Source organism: Schistocerca americana, chromosome 5 (assembly GCF_021461395.2).
Source record: "Schistocerca americana isolate TAMUIC-IGC-003095 chromosome 5, iqSchAmer2.1, whole genome shotgun sequence".
In the NCBI taxonomy this organism is placed as follows: Eukaryota; Metazoa; Arthropoda; class Insecta; order Orthoptera; family Acrididae; genus Schistocerca; species Schistocerca americana.
Genome location: NC_060123.1, coordinates 471,040,889 through 471,055,612, shown reverse-complemented (window position 1 = coordinate 471,055,612; position 14,724 = coordinate 471,040,889). Strand labels below are relative to the sequence as shown.

Here is a 14,724-nt window from a genome sequence, read left to right as displayed (position 1 = left end):
ATACACGTGGCAGCTGAGCTCCAGGTGAGGAAGTCTGTTGACTAAGTTCACTATATATATAATTTTAAGTCTGATGAAATGGTCAGAATAATTTTCCATAATAAGTGACAGTAAGTTAGAAATTTATTTTATGAGTATTTTATGAGTAAACTATGATTTCTCTCTCTTTTTCCCTTAGCCACTACTACAGCAATCAGAGAATTTTCACAGTGTCAATGCCTCACTTGCTGTGCAGTATGGCTGTTGTAGCCACAGATTCAAATCTCACTAGAAAATTATATTTAACATCAGATGTTTTTCACCACCGCCGCCGCCTCCTCCTCCTCCTCCTCCTCCTCCTCCTCCTCTTCCTGCTCTGCTATAATTTAGAATGATCACAATGAAATTAGATAACCGATTCTAAATAAACCCTTGACTTCGTACTGCAGTGCTGTGTTCATAAAAAAAGGAGCTTTCCATAACTGTCAGATGACAGTTGAAGTTTATCAAACTTCAATAAACATTGTCATATTCTCATTTATTAGTTCATAGGTGCTTTTTGTATACTTTCTACACTACTTTTTGAATGATGGAGCTGGCAGAATGGAAACACTGGACGTTTGCACTGGATGTTAGCAGAAGCTGGAATGTAACTTGCACTGCGTAAACTTGCTGGTGTCATTTTCTCAACAGCTTCCTGAGCCTGCTTCTTCAGTCATTCTTGATGTGAATCTTCACTTTATTTGTAACTTATGACGCATCTCCAAGAATGTTCATGACATTGAAATTAATGCTGTTCTCTTTCTGTTTCACTTCCTGTTTTCAGGGATGGTGTTAACGACACCATTTGGCGATACACCACATAACTGGATAAAATGATATTGAAGAACTCCACAAATATACCAAAACTGACATTGTAATAAAACAAATATTATCTCAGAAAAATAACAAAGACTCTAATCAATATGATCTGGAAAAGTAATTGCAATCTCTGGGTATTTTTTTTTTTTTTATGTACCAGCTCCTATATTCATGAAGCAGCAAAATTAATGTCTTTATGCAAATTTTATAGGGGAACATTGGTGCAGAGGTCAGCACCAGTGTTCTAAATGATAATGGCCCTGAGTCATAATAAATATTTTAATATTCGCTAATTTTTACAAGTAAAAATAAATGTAAATGTAGGAGATTTCTCTTGATTAGCGATTCTTCCCTTGAAACAGTAAAAGTAGCCAATATTTGCAATATTGAATCATATTTGAGTAAACTGTTTCAGTAATTTTTTCCTAATCCCGCTTAACGAAATTGTGAGAATCTCCTTAGCCTTGTATTTTCACAAACATAAAAATAATTTAAAACAAAGATGATGTGACTTACCAAACGAAAAAAGATGATGTGACTTACCAAACGAAAGCGCTGGCACGTCGATAGACACACAAACAAACACAAACATACACACAAAATTCCAGCTTCCGTAACCAACGGTTGCTTCATCAGGAAAGAGGGAAAGAGAGGGAAAGACGAAAGGATGTGGGTTTTAAGGGAGAGGGTAAGGAGTCATTCCAATCCCGGGAGCGGAAAGACTTACCTTAGGAGGAAAAAAGGACAGGTATACACTCGCGCGTGCGCCCACACACACACACACACACACACACACACACACACACACACACACACACATCCATCCGCACATACACAGACACAAGCAGACATTTTGTCTGCTTGTGTCTGTGTATGTGCGGATGGATATGCGTGTGTGTGCGCGAGTGTATACCTGTCCTTTTTTCCCCCTAAGGTAAGTCTTTCCGCTCCCGTGATTGGAATGACTCCTTACCCTCTCCCTTAAAACCCACATCCTTTTGTCTTTCCCTCTCCTTCCCTCTTTTCTGATGAAGCAACCGTTGGTTGCGAAAGCTTGAATTTTGTGTGTATGTTTGTTTGTCTATCGACCTGCCAGCGCTTTCATTTCGTAAGTCACATCATCTTTGTTTTTAGATATATTTTTCCCACGTGGAATGTTTCCCTCTATATATCACACACACACACACACACACACACACACACACACATATCCATCAGCACATACACAGACACAAGCAGACATTTTGTCTGCTTGTGTCTGTATATGTGTGGATGGATATGTGTGTGTGTGCGCGAGTGTATACCCATCCTTTTCCCCCCTAAGGTAAGTCTTTCCGCTCCCGGGATTGGAATGACTCCTTACCCTCTCCCTTAAAACCCAAATCCTTTCGTCTTTCCCTCTCCTTCCCTCTTTCCTGACGAGGCAACCGTTGGTTGCGAAAGCTAGAATTTTGTGTGTAAGTTTGTGTGTCTATCGACGTGCCAGCGCTTTCGTTTGGTAAGTCACATCATCTTTGTTTTTTTATATATATATATATATATATATATATATATATATATATATATATATATATACACATGGAATTTTGTTTGTTGGTGGTGTCTTTTTATATAAAACACCACGTCGGGCAAACTAACTGCGAGGAGTACCACAACTGAGTCACTGATGTGAAGAATTTTCCAGTTGTGAAGCAGGCAAAATAACATTAACTTCAACTTTTCATAATATATAAAAACCAATACATAAATAACCACCACAACTATTCTTAGGAAAAACATTTTCTAAGTCTGTAATGATGAAAAGACATGCTCATTGGTATTTATAGTATAACCACTGGACATCATCTGGACATGTGCATTGCACCTGGTGAAATAACTTTTCAGTTACCTGTGCACTTAACGCACAGCAACAAAATTAATTTTGACAGTTATTGATCTACAATGTTTAGTTTGCAGTTGGTGAATCTGATTATTAGTAACTACACCCTAAACCTAGTTACAGAAATGAGAATAAAACTACTTTACATGTAATTTTGGTATTCTGGCCCTCAGCAGCTGCATCCGTCAGATGCTAGCTGTAGGCACTTCAACACCTGATCAAAGAACACACTGGCTGGTGAAATGTACTCTTCATGCTGGTAGAATAATTGAACCTCGGCATCAACAGAGAATGTGCTCGGCAACTGTGTGACCATTGGAATTACTTCCTGGGTAGCATGGAAATACCCTGTTAAATTCACTAAATATTTGTGGCTCCATAAACTTTCCTGGTGTAATAATTGGTTGTATTCATCTCAAGTCTCCACCCGACCCAACATGAATACAACCACCTGATATTTCCTTGTCATTTCCATTGAGTAATCTGAGTGATTTTCACTAAAGGTGTGGTTTTGGGTTACTAGTTTATGTATTTGAGCCCAGGCAGGTCATTCCATGCAGAAACAGCACCTAATCTCATGTTTTATGTTGCAATTTATCTTTCCTACTAACCAATGGGGCAATATGGGGGAGAGAACTGCAGCAGCTCTTCTTTACATCCGAGACATTGTGGTTGTGCTGTGAAGTAAATGCAGTATTTGGTCTCGTTTCCAGTCTCTAAGGAAGACAGAGCTTTCATCAGCCAATCAATATGGAAGACTTTAGAAAACTTCTACATCTTAAGCCCTCTCGCAACTTCCATCATGCCTTAGAGTAACAGTGAATAACTTTTGATATTGCACATGTGAGCCTCTTGTGCTCCTTCCAACATAATTTTTGGTTTTTGTGAATGCACAGTTTTCTCTATGAAATTGTGGCACTATATAATTCCTTAACTGGACTTCTTTATGCGTCTACTCCAATTTCCAAATTACGAGACTACCGTGTATAAACTGTTCTCATCTTGAAAGAGCCATGAGCTCCTTCATGGAAGGTTTTGCTATTACTGTTGGGTCAGAAAGTGATATAAATTACCTTTGATTATCCACCTTTAGCGGACAGCCAAAAATACAGGAATGAGGGCACAAACTCACAGCTTTGCTTGTACATTGGCCACTGCACAGCTCAAGTGGAAGATAACACTTCCTCCAGACACATCTGCATCTTACAGTGTTGCCAGATAGTGCAGATGACTGGACTTTGAATTCTGAGAGTAGCTAGTTTTATTGTTGCCTTTAGGTGGTGACTCAGCCTTAGATTCTGCAGCTGTCATGTCTTATGTCTCAGACTACATAAAAATTTGCATGGCAGTGCAAAAGGGAAAAGTAAGTTGAGGTCACTTGGGGCACACATGAGGTACTCTCTCCCACATCCACCCAATACTGAATGTGGAGATGCATTATATTTTGTCATAAAATCAACTTTCCCTCAGGAAACATACGACTTTGTTATCAACCACGAGCACACACTGAGAATACATGCTATCATGAGATGATTGCCTCAGCTTCAGTGGGGGGAGTCCTCTTGACACAAGAGGGTAAGTCTGGAGTGGCAGATACACAGTCAGCACAGTGTTTGATGGCATCTTTCATGGAGGCCTGGAGAGAATTATGCTATGTCTCTGTAGTCACTGTCATTGCCCACAGCTTGAGGCATGTGGTTATCTGCTATTCCATATCTCAGGTTTTCAAAATCTAATGTTGCAATTGCAATCTTAAGTCTTTGCCTGATACTCCTAGTTCAAGTTTGCCTCTTGTTGTTGCTTCTTAAGTTATTTTACCAGCAAGATCATGACTTTCGAATCATCAGTGTAAACAGATGCTGAATTTGGGTACTCATGGGGAATGGAACTTGTATCTGAGAATGGTGGAATCAGCATTTTTCTTAAGGCCCCAAAAGAGGTCTAACCAATTCACAGGACTGGGTACATACCACAGGGGTGTGCCATGGGGAACATACACATAAGGGGACAGCTGGAGAACCCTCACACAGTCTCTCAAATCTTACACTACTGGTCTAATCATATTTGGGCGATTTGTAAGAAGTCTGAACTGTTAGTTGCGAAACACAGGTGAGTAACACAGATGAGTAGGAACCTGATTGATTGTGTCAGCATAGATCACCAAGAGTTGATGGTGTCTAACTCTCAGTGGTGATATGCCAGCTTCCAACCAGGGCACTCTACTGGCATCATACACAAGATTCCAGTTTCCAACTACACACCACTGCAGTGGACAGGGTCTAAAACATTCATTACTGGCAGCACTGCTGAGCCGAAGGCAACACATCAACAGTCCAAGCAGGATAAAATCAAAGCTTTGTAGAAGCTTAATGGGAGTGGGCCCAGTTATGTACTTTCTGTATGGGCCCCCATAGCTGGCACTCTGCAATGTGCAATGCTGTAATGCTGGCGAAGGTCATCCACACGTAGAGACAGTGAGACCCACAGTCATATCCTTCCGGACCCGGAATCTGAGAGACAGGAAATTCTGGATTGGGTAAAGAGGCGAGGAAGCCCACTCACACAGTGTTGACAGGATGTGATGGTGCTAGGTGGTGTGTATATACATTGTTGTTGTTGTTGTGGTCTTCAGTCCTGAGACTGGTTTGATGCAGCTCTCCATGCTACTCTATCCTGTGCAAGCTTTTTCATCTCCCAGTACCTACTGCAACCTACATCCTTCTGAATCTGCTTAGTGTATTCATCTCTTGGTCTCCCTCTACGATTTTTACCCTCCATGCTGCCCTCCAATACTAAATTGGTGATCCCTTGATGCCTCAGAACATGTCCTACCAACTGATCCCTTCTTCTGGTCAAGTTGTGCCACAAACTTCTCTTCTCCCCAATCCTATTCAATACTTCCTCATTAGTTATGTGATCTACCCATCTAATCTTCAGCATTCTTCTGTAGCACCACATTTCGAAAGCTTCTATTCTCTTCTTGTCCAAACTATTTATCGTCCATGTTTCACTTCCATACATGGCTACACTCCATACAAATACTTTCAGAAATGACTTCCTGACACTTAAATCAATACTGGATGTTAACAAATTTCTCTTCTTCAGAAACGCTTTCCTTGCCATTGCCAGCCTACATTTTATATCCTCTCTACTTCGACCATCATCAGTTATTTTGCTCCCCAAATAGCAAAACTCCTTTACTACTTTAAGTGCCTCATTTCCTAATCTAATTCCTTCAGCATCACCTGACTTAATTAGACTACATTCCATTATCCTTGTTTTGCTTTTGTTGATGTTCATCTTATATCCTCCTTTCAAGACACTGTCCATTCCATTCAACTGCTCTTCCAAGTCCTTTGCTGTCTCTGACAGAATTACAATGTCATCGGCGAACCTCAAAGTTTTTATTTCTTCTCCATGAATTTTAATACCTACTCCGAATTTTTCTTTTGTTTCCTTTACTGCTTGCTCAATATACAGATTGAACAACATCGGGGAGAGGCTACAACCCTGTCTTACTCCCTTCCCAACCACTGCTTCCCTTTCATGTCCCTCGACTCTTATAACTGCCATCTGGTTTCTGTACAAATTGTAAATAGCCTTTCGTTCCCTGTATTTTACCCCTGCCACCTTTAGAATTTGAAAGAGAGTATTCCAGTCAACATTGTCAAAAGCTTTCTCTAAGTCTACAAATGCTAGAAACGTAGGTTTGCCTTTCCTTAATCTTTCTTCTAAGATAAGTCGTAAGGTCAGTATTGCCTCACGTGTTCCAGTGTTTCTACGGAATCCAAACTGATCTTCCCCGAGGTTGGCTTCTACTAGTTTTTCCATTCGTCTGTAAAGAATTCGTGTTAGTATTTTGCAGCTGTGACTTATTAAGCTGATAGTTCGGTAATTTTCACATCTGTCAACACCTGCTTTCTTTGGGATTGGAATTATTATATTCTTCTTGAAGTCTGAGGGTATTTCGCCTGTTTCATACATCTTGCTCACCAGATGGTAGAGTTTTGTCAGGACTGGCTCTCCCACGGCCGTCAGTAGTTCCAATGGAATATTGTCTACTCCGGGGGCCTTGTTTCGACTCAGGTCTTTCAGTGCTCTGTCAAACTCTTCACGCAGTATCATATCTCCCATTTCATCTTCATCTACATCCTCTTCCATTTCCATAATATTGTCCTCAAGTACATCGCCCTTGTATAGACCCTCTATATACTCCTTCCACCTTTCTGCTTTCCCTTCTTTGCTTAGAACTGGGTTTCCATCTGAGCTCTTGATATTCATACAAGTCGTTCTCTTATCTCCAAAGGTCTCTTTAATTTTCCTGTAGGCAGTATCTATCTTACCCCTAGTGAGATAGGCCTCTACATCCTTACATTTGTCCTCTAGCCATCCCTGCTTAGCCATTTTGCACTTCCTGTCAATCTCATTTTTGAGACGTTTGTATTCCTTTTTGCCTGATTCGCTTACTGCATTTTTATATTTTCTCCTTTCATCAATTAAATTCAATATTTCTTCTGTTACCCAAGGATTTCTACTAGCCCTCGTCTTTTTACCTACTTGATCCTCTGCTGCCTTCACTACTTCATCCCTCAAAGCTACCCATTCTTCTTCTACTGTATTTATTTCCCCCATTCCTGTCAATTGCTCCCTTATGCTCTCCCTGAATCTCTGTACAACCTCTGGTTCTTTTAGTTTATCCAGGTCCCATCTCCTTAAATTCCCACCTTTTTGCAGTTTCTTCAGTTTTAATCTACAGGTCATAACCAATAGATTGTGGTCAGAGTCCACATCTGCCCCTGGAAATGTCTTACAATTTAAAACCTGGTTCCTAAATCTCTGTCTTACCATTATATAATCTATCTGATACCTTTTAGTATCTCCAGGGTTCTTCCAGGTATACAACCTTCTTTCATGATTCTTAAACCAAGTGTTAGTTATGATTATGTTGTGCTCTGTGCAAAATTCGACCAGGCGGCTTCCTCTTTCATTTCTGTCCCCCAATCCATATTCACCTACTATGTTTCCTTCTCTCCCTTTTCCTACACTCGAATTCCAGTCACCCATGACTATTAAATTTTCGTCTCCCTTCACAATCTGAATAATTTCTTTTATTTCACCATACATTTCTTCAATTTCTTCGTCATCTGCAGAGCTAGTTGGCATATAAACTTGTACTACTGTAGTAGGCGTGGGCTTCGTATCTATCTTGGCCACAATAATGCGTTCACTATGCTGTTTGTAGTAGCTTACACGCATTCCTATTTTCCTATTCATTATTAAACCTACTCCTGCATTACCCCTATTTGATTTTGTGTTTATAACCCTGTAGTCACCTGACCAGAGGTCTTGTTCCTCCTGCCACCGAACTTCACTAATTCCCACTATATCTAACTTCAACCTATCCATTTCCCTTTTTAAATTTTCTAACCTACCTGCCCGATTAAGGGATCTGACATTCCACGCTCCGATCCGTAGAACACCAGTTTTCTTTCTCCTGATAACGACATCCTCTTGAGTAGTCCCCGCCCGGAGATCCGAATGGGGGACTATTTTACCTCCGGAATATTTTACCCAAGAGGACGCCATCATCATGTAATCATACAGTAAAGCTGCATGCCCTCGGGAAAAATTACGGCTGTAGTTTCCCCTTGCTTTCAGCCGTTCGCAGTACCAGCACAGCAAGGCTGTTTTGGTTATTGTTACAAGGCCAGATCAGTCAATCATCCAGACTGTTGCCCTTGCAACTACTGAAAAGGCTGCTGCCCCTCTTCAGGAACCACATGTTTGTCTGGCCTCTCAACAGATACCCCTCCGTTGTGGTTGCACCTACAGTACGGCTATCTGTATCGCTGAGGCACGCAAGCCTCCCCACCAACGGCAAGGTCCATGGTTCATGGGGGGGTGTATATACATATATATTACTAAAAAGCTTGCCTTCACTGTAAGTCTCTTGAATGCTACGAAAACTTCCACGAGAAGATGGTGTTTGCACTTTAAAGCAATCCACATTTATTCTTCTGCCTCAATTGTGTGTTATATATAACACAAACATACACACAAAATTCCAGCTTTCGCAACAAACTGTTGCCTCTTCAGGAAAGAGGGAAGGAGAGGGAAAGACGAAAGGAAGTGGGTTTTGAGGGAGAGGGTAAGGAGTCATTCCAATCCCGGGAGCGGAAAGACTTACCTTAGGGGGAAAAAAGGATGGGTATACACTCGCACACACACACATATCCATCCACACATATACAGACACAAGCAGACATATTTAAAGACAAAGAGTTTGGGCAGAGATGTCAGTCGGCGGCAACTTGAAATTAGCGGAGATTGAGGCCTGGTGGATAACGGGAAGAGAGGATATATTGAAGAGCAAGTTCCCATCTCCGGAGTTCGGATAGGTTGGTGTTAGTGGGAAGTATCCAGATAACCCGGACGGTGTAACACTGTGCCAAGATGTGCTGGCCGTGCACCAAGGCATGTTTAGCCACAGGGTGATCCTCATTACCAACAAACACTGTCTGCCTGTGTCCATTCATGCGAATGGACAGTTTGTTGCTGGTCATTCCCACATAGAATGCGTCACAGTGTAGGCAGGTCAGTTGGTAGATCACGTGGGTGCTTTCACACGTGGCTCTGCCTTTGATCTTTCACCACAACACCACTCCTTTTAATACATTTACACGTTTTTTCGAAATTTTCCCGAATTTCTCCGTCCTTTAACGTGTTTCAGCGGCAACACAACCACTTAACCTTCATGCACATCGCTGTCTACCAACCCAAGTTCACCACAGGATCAACTTAACCAACACTTTTTCGCCTTTTTTCATACCAGATCTCCAGTTACTTTCTAGTTCACCCTTATCTCTCCCCATATATTTTTATCTTTCATTTTCATTTCAACCTCATGTTACACTATCCACCTTCTAATACCATGTCACCCTCACAACACCCCCACAACGACCTCATTAAGTTTTATTTACATTCCCTCCGCAAACATGCCTCCACCCTAGCCAGATTACGCTCGCATATTTTATTTTCTCAGGCTTGTCTGACATTTGGCATAACCCCCAAAGGCCTCACACTTAAAGTTCCCATCTCTGGCTGCAACCCTTCTTTCCATCAGTCCCTATACCAGTTCCAAACTGAACAATCCATTGCCCTCACCCACCTAATCCTTCACCTACACATCAACTCAGCCAATGAACACACCCGTCAACTCCTATCCTTAATAAAAGTCCTCAATCTTTCCTCTCCCACATCCACACCGGCTATTCAGAGCATCCTCCTACAGACCAACCGCAAATTAGAACACCATGCCACCCTTCACCTCAAAAAACTATCCAATCTCCTGGTTTCCCACCTCTGGAAAGGCAACTCACTCACACTTCACAACCTTTCCAGCAAACCTCAACCACCTCTCATTGCACACAAACCCAGTCTCTCCCATCTACTCAGTCTCCCACTTCCAGCTCCACTCCCTCCAAAACCTCAAAATTCCAATCAACACAATCTGGCACCACAACACCTTCATTCAGTAGTTAACCTTTCCTCCAAACCTCTCTCCCAATCCGAAACCTCTGTCCTAACCAAAGGCCTCACCTTCAGCCCCACTCCCACATCCAACCAAACAGCCCTCGTCAAAGATTTACTGTCCTACACTCGTACTCTCTGCTGGAAGTATCACTTTGCCACGAAGAAAAATGATCCTAATCCTACTCCTAATGATCCAAATCCCCAAGACACTATCCAAATTGAACCCTGCCTGGAACAGTTTCGTCCTCCGTCACAGCGGGACCCACCTCCTCTTCCTCAAAATCACCCTCTCCAAACCTTCCAGGAATTTCTGACTTCCAGCCTTGCCTCTCAATCCTTCTTAAAAAACCTTAATCCTACTCCCAACATCACCACTGCTGAAGCCCAGGCTATCCGTGATCTGAAGGCTGACCGGTCCATCGTCATTCTTCCGGCGGACAAGGGTTCCACGACTGTGGTACTTGATCGTCGGGAGTATGTGGCTGAGGGACTGCGTCAGCTTTCAGACAACACCACATACAAAGTTTGCCAAGGTAATCCCATTCCTGACGTCCAGGCGGAGCTTCAAGGAATCCTCAGAGCCTTAGGCCCCCTACAAAACCTTTCACCTGACGCCATCAACCTCCTGACCCCACCGACACCCCGCACCCCTACCTTCTACCTTCTTCCTAAAATTCACAAACCCAATCATCCCGGCCGCCCTATTGTAGCTGGTTACCAAGCCCCCACAGAACGTATCTCTGCCTACGTAGATCAACACCTTCAACCCATTACGTGCAGTCTCCCATCCTTCATCAAAGACACCAACCACTTTCTCGAACGCCTGGAATCCTTACCCAATCCGTTACCCCCAGAAACGATCCTTGTAAACATTGATGCCACTTCCTTATACACAAATATCCCGCACGTCCAGGGCCTCGCTGCGATGGAGCACTTCCTTTCACGCCGATCACCTGCCACCCTACCTAAAACCTCTTTCCTCATTACCTTAGCCAGCTTCATCCTGACGCACAACTTCTTCACTTTTGAAGGCCAGACATACCAACAATTAAAGGGAACAGCCATGGGTACCAGGATGGCCCCTTCGTATGCCAACCTATTCATGGGTTGCTTAGAGGAAGCCTTCTTGGTTACCCAGGCCTGCCAACCCAAAGTTTTATTGATGACATCTTCATGATCTGGACTCACAGTGAAGAAGAACTCCAGAATTTCCTCTCCAACCTCAACTCCTTTGGTTCCATCAGATTCACCTGGTCCTACTCCAAATCCCATGCCACTTTCCTTGATGTTGACCTCCACCTGTCCAATGGCCAGCTTCACACGTCCGTCCACATCAAACCCACCAACAAGCAACAGTACCTCCATTATGACAGCTGCCACCCATTCCACATCAAACGGTCCCTTCCCTACAGCCTAGGTCTTCGTGGCAAACGAATCTGCTCCAGTCCGGAATCCCTGAATCATTACACCAACAACCTGACAACAGCTTTCGCATCCCGCAACTACCCTCCCGACCTGGTACAGAAGCAAATAACCAGAGCCACTTCCCCGTCCTCTCAAACCCAGAACCTCCCACAGAAGAACCACAAAAGTGCCCCACTTGTGACAGGATCTTTCCGGGACTGGATCAGATTCTGAATGTGGCTCTCCAGCAGGGAAACGACTTCCTCAAATCCTACCCTGAAATGAGATCCATCCTTCATGAAATCCTCCCCACTCCACCAAGAGTGTCTTTCCGCCGTCCACCTAACCTTCGTAACCTCTTAGTTCATCCCTATGAAATCCCCAAACCACCTTCCCTACCCTCTGGCTCCTACCCTTGTAACTGCCCCCGGTGTAAAACCTGTCGAATGCACCCTCCCACCACCACCTACTCCAGTCCTGTAACCCGGAAGGTGTACACGATCAAAGGCAGAGCCACGTGTGAAAGCACCCACGTGATCTACCAACTGACCTGCCTACACTGTGACGCATTCTATGTGGGAATGACCAGCAACAAACTGTCCATTCGCATGAATGGACACAGGCAGACAGTGTTTGTTGGTAATGAGGATCACCCTGTGGCTAAACATGCCTTCGTGCACGGCCAGCACATCTTGGCACAGTGTTACACCGTCTGGGTTATCTGGATACTTCCCACTAACACCAACCTATCCAAACTCCGGAGATGGGAACTTGCTCTTCAATATATCCTCTCTTCCCGTTATCCACCAGGCCTCACTCTCCTCTAATTTCAAGTTGCCGCCACTTATACCTCACCTGTCATTCAACAACATCTTTGCCCTTGCACTTCTGCCTCGACTGACATCTCTGCCCAAACTCTTTGTCTTTAAATATGTCTGCTTGTGTCTGTATATGTGTGGATGGATGGATGGATGTGTGTGTGTGTGTGTGTGTGTGTGTGTGTGTGTGTGTGTGTGTGTGTGCGCGCGCGCGCGCGAGTGTATACCCGTCCTTTTTTCCCCCTAAGGTAAGTCTTTCCGCTCCCGGGATTGGAATGACTCCTTACCCTCTCCCTTAAAACCCACATCCTTTCGTCTCTCCCTCTCCTTCCCTCTTTCCTGATGAGGCAACAGTTTGTTGCGAAAGCTTGAATTTTGTGTGTATGTTTGTGTGTCTGTCGACCTGCCAGCACTTTCATTTGGTAAGTCACATCATCTTTGTTTTTAGATATATTTTTCCTACGTGGAATGTTTCCCTCTATTATATATATATATATATATATATATATATATATATATATATATATATAAAAAAAAACAAAGATGAGGTGACTTACCGAACAAAAGCGCTGGCAGGTCGATAGATACACAAACAAACACAAACACACACACAAAATTCAAGCTTTCGCAACAAACTGTTGCCTCATCAGGAAAGAGGGAAGGAGAGGGGAAGACGAAAGGAAGTGGGTTTTAAGGGAGAGGGTAAGGAGTCATTCCAATCCCGGGAGCGGAAAGACTTACCTTAGGGGGAAAAAAGGACAGGTATACACTCGCACACACGCACATATCCATCCACACATACAGACACAAGCAGACATATTTAAAGACAAAGAGTTTGGGCAGAGATGTCAGTCGAGGCAGAAGTGTAGAGGCAAAGAAGTTGTTGAAAGACAGGTGAGGTATGAGTGGCGGCAACTTGAAATTAGCGGAGATTGAGGCCTGGCGGATGACGAGAAGAGAGGATATACTGAAGGGCAAGTTCCCATCTCCGGAGTTCGGATAGGTTGGTGTTGGTGGGAAGTATCCAGATAACCCGGACGGTGTAACACTGTGCCAAGATGTGCTGGCTGTGCACCAAGGCATGTTTAGCCACAGGGTGATCCTCATTACCAACAAACACTGTCTGCCTGTGTCCATTCATGCGAATGGACAGTTTGTTGCTGGTCATTCCCACATAGAATGCATCACAGTGTAGGCAGGTCAGTTGGTAAATCACGTGGGTGCTTTCACACGTGGCTCTGCCTCTGATCGTGTACACCTTCCGGGTTACAGGACTGGAGTAGGTGGTGGTGGGAGGGTGCATGGGACAGGTTTTGCATCGGGGGCGGTTACAAGGATAGGAGCCAGAGGGTAGGGAAGGTGGTTTGGGGATTTCATAGGGATGAACTAACAGGTTACGAAGGTTAGGTGGACGGCGGAAAGACACTCTTGGAGGAGTGGGGAGGATTTCATGAAGGATGGATCTCATTTCAGGGCAGGATTTGAGGAAGTCGTATCCCTGCTGGAGAGCCACATTCAGAGTCTGGTCCAGTCCCGGAAAGTATCCTGTCACAAGTGGGGCACTTTTGTGGTTCTTCTGTGGGGGATTCTGGGTTTGAGGGGACGAGGAAGTGGCTCTGGTTATTTGCTTCTGTACCAGATCGGGAGGGTAGTTGCGGGATGCGAAAGCTGTTTTCAGGTTGTTGGTGTAATGATTCAGGGATTCCGGACTGGAGCAGATTCGTTTGCCACGAAGACCTAGACTGTAGGGAAGGGACCGTTTGATGTGGAATGGGTGGCAGCTGTCATAATGGAGGTACTGTTGCTTGTTGGTGGGTTTGATGTGGACGGACGTGTGAAGTTGGCCATTGGACAGGTGGAGGTCAACGTCAAGGAAAGTGGCATGGGATTTGGAGTAGGACCAGGTGAAACTGATGGAACCAAAGGAGTTGAGGTTGGAGAGGAAGTTCTGGAGTTCTTCTTCACTGTGAGTCCAGATCATGAAGATGTCATCAATAAATCTGTACCAAACTTTGGGTTGGCAGACTTGGGTAACCAAGAAGGCTTCCTCTAAGCGACCCATGAATAGGTTGGCGTACGAGGGGGCCATCCTGGTGCCCATGGCTGTTCCCTTTAATTGTTGGTATGTCTGGCCCTCAAAAGTGAAGAAGTTGTGGGTCAGGATGAAGCTGGCTAAGGTAATGAGGAAAGAGGTTTTAGGTAGGGTGGCAGGTGATCGGCGTGAAAGGAAATGCTCCATCGCAGCGAGGC

General features: G+C 43.9%; 1 protein-coding gene across 1 annotated transcript in view; it reads right to left on the bottom strand.

Annotated features, from left to right (window-relative positions):
• Positions 1-14,724, bottom strand: part of LOC124615891 — a 67,149-nt gene that overhangs the window by 17,535 nt on the left and 34,890 nt on the right. The window lies entirely within an intron of this gene.